The sequence below is a fragment of the Coffea arabica genome, unplaced genomic scaffold, assembly GCF_036785885.1.
Source record: "Coffea arabica cultivar ET-39 unplaced genomic scaffold, Coffea Arabica ET-39 HiFi ptg000021l, whole genome shotgun sequence".
Lineage (NCBI taxonomy): Eukaryota > Viridiplantae > Streptophyta > Magnoliopsida > Gentianales > Rubiaceae > Coffea > Coffea arabica.
Window position 1 is genome coordinate 12,501 of NW_027266169.1, and position 2,500 is coordinate 15,000.

Genomic DNA, 2,500 nt, shown 5'->3' on the forward strand with positions numbered 1-2,500 from the left:
CCGTCGTGCGGCCTAAGGCCCACCGCCTAGCCACGAGGGGCACCGTCGTGTGTTTGTCTTGCCATCGGTGTGGCATCGTGGCCATGCCTTTGCCAACACAAGGCAACGGCCGTCATGCGGCCCAAGGCCAACCGCCTAGCCACGAGGGGCACCGTCGTGCATTTTTCTTGCCGTGGGTGTGGCGTCGTGCCCATGCCTTAGCCAACGCAAGGCAACGGCCGTCGTGTGGCCTAAGGTCAACCGCCTAGCCATGAGGGGCACCGTCGTGCGTTTTTCTTGCCGTCGGTGAGCCATCGTGCCGATGCCTTAACCAACGCAAGCCAACGGCCATCGTGCGGCCTAAGGCCAACCGCCTAGCCATGAGGGGCACCGTAGTGCATTTTCCTTGCCGTCGGTGTGGCCGTCGTGCCCACGCCTTGGCCAACGCAGGGCAACGGCCGTCGTGCGGCCTATTGCCCACCTCCTAGCCGTGAGGGGCACCGTCGTGCATTTTCCCAGCATGGCTACAGAGGTTTACCCGTGGCCTTGGGAGCAAAACCCCACGGCAGTTGTGCTTTTTTCTTGCCGTCGGTGAGGCCGTCGTGCCCATGCCTTAGCCAATGCAAGGCAACGGCCGTCGTCCGTCCTAAGGCCCACCGCCAAGCCGTGAGGGGCACCGTCGTGCATTTTTCTTGTCGTCGGTGTGGCCGTCGTGCCCACGCCTTAGCCAACGCCGGGCAACGGCCGTCATGCGGCCTAAGGCCGCCATGAGGGGCACCGTCGTGCGTTTTTCCAGCATGGCTACAGAGGTTTACCCGTTGCCTTGGGAACAAAACCCCACGGCAGTCGTGCGTTTTCCTTGCCATCGGTGAGGCCGTCGTGCCCATGCTTAAGCCAATGCAGGGCAACGGCCGTCGTGCGGCCTAAGGCCCACCGCCTAGCCATGAGGGGCACCGTCGTGCGTTTTATTTGCCGTCGGTGTGGCATCGTGCCCATGCCTTAGCCAACGCTAGGCAACGGCCGTCGTGCGGCCTAAGGCCAAACGCCTAGCATCGTGCCCGTGCTTTAGCCAACGCAGGGCAATGGCCATCGTGCGGCCTAAGGGCAACCGCCTAGCCACGAGGGGCACCGTCGTGTGTTTTTCTTGCCATCGGTGTGGAATCGTGCCCATGCCTTAGCCAACGCAAGGCAACGGCCGTCATGCGGCCTATGGCCGACCGCCTGGCCATGAGGGGCACCGTCGTGCGTTTTTCTTGCCGTCGGTGTGGCCGCCGTGCCCATGCCTTAGCCAACGCAGGGCAACGGCCGTCGTGCGGCCTAAGGCCCACCGCCTAGCCATGAGGGGCACCGTCGTGCGTTTTATTTGCCGTCGGTGTGGCATCGTGCCCATGCCTTAGCCAACGCTAGGCAACGGCCGTCGTGCGGCCTAAGGCCAAACGCCTAGCATCGTGCCCGTGCTTTAGCCAACGCAGGGCAATGGCCATCGTGCGGCCTAAGGGCAACCGCCTAGCCATGAGGGGCACCGTCGGCCGTTCTTCTTGCCGTCGGTGTGGCCATCGTGCCTATGCCTTAGCCAACGCAGGGCAACGGCCGTCGTGCGGCCTAAGGCCCACCGCTTAGCCATGAGGGGCACCGTCGTGCGTTTATCTTGCCGTCGGTGTGGCATTGTGCCCTTGCCTTAGCCAACGCAAGGCAACGGCCGTCGTGTGGCCTAAGGCCTACCGCCTAGCCATGAGGGGCACCGTCGGGCGTTTTTCTTGCCGTCGGTGTGGCATCATGCCCTTGCCTTAGCCAACGCAAGGCAATGGCCGTCGTGTGGCCTAAGGCCTACCACCTAGCCATGAGGGGCACTGTCGTGCGTTTTTCTTGCCGTTGCCTTAGCCAACGCAAGGCAACGGTCGTCGTGTGGCCTAAGGCGCACCGCTTAGCCATGAGGGGCACCGTCGTGCATTTTTCTTGCTGTGGATGTGGCGTCGTGCCCATGCCTTAGCCAACGCAAGCCAACGGCCGTCGTGCGGCCTAAGGCCTATCGCCTTGCCATGATGGGCACCGTCGTGCGTTTTTCACGTCGTCGGTGTAGTGTCGTGCCAATGCTCCGTCATGCGGCCTAAGGCTCACCGCCTAGCCTTGTTTTCGCTTATTTTTATCTTTTTAAGCATACATGTTGAGTCTCGTTAATGTCCACCGCCGTATGTCTTTGAAATTCATAAATTGCTTTTTTTTTTAATTAAACTATATTTTTGTATTTTTTATTATTTTTTATTATTTTTTTGTTTTTATTTTTGTTCAATTCAATCTTGGAAATTTTTTATTTTTTTTTATTTTTTTTGTTTTTATTTTTGTTCAATTCAATCTTGGAAAATTTTTATTATTTTTTATTGTTTTTATTGTTTTTATTTTTGTTCAATTCAATCTTGGAAATTTGTTTTATATTTGTTTCAAGCACCCATGTGTAGGTGTGTTAAATACACACTAAATTGCCATCTATTGGTGGCTATATTTGTGAGACGAAAAGGGTGTG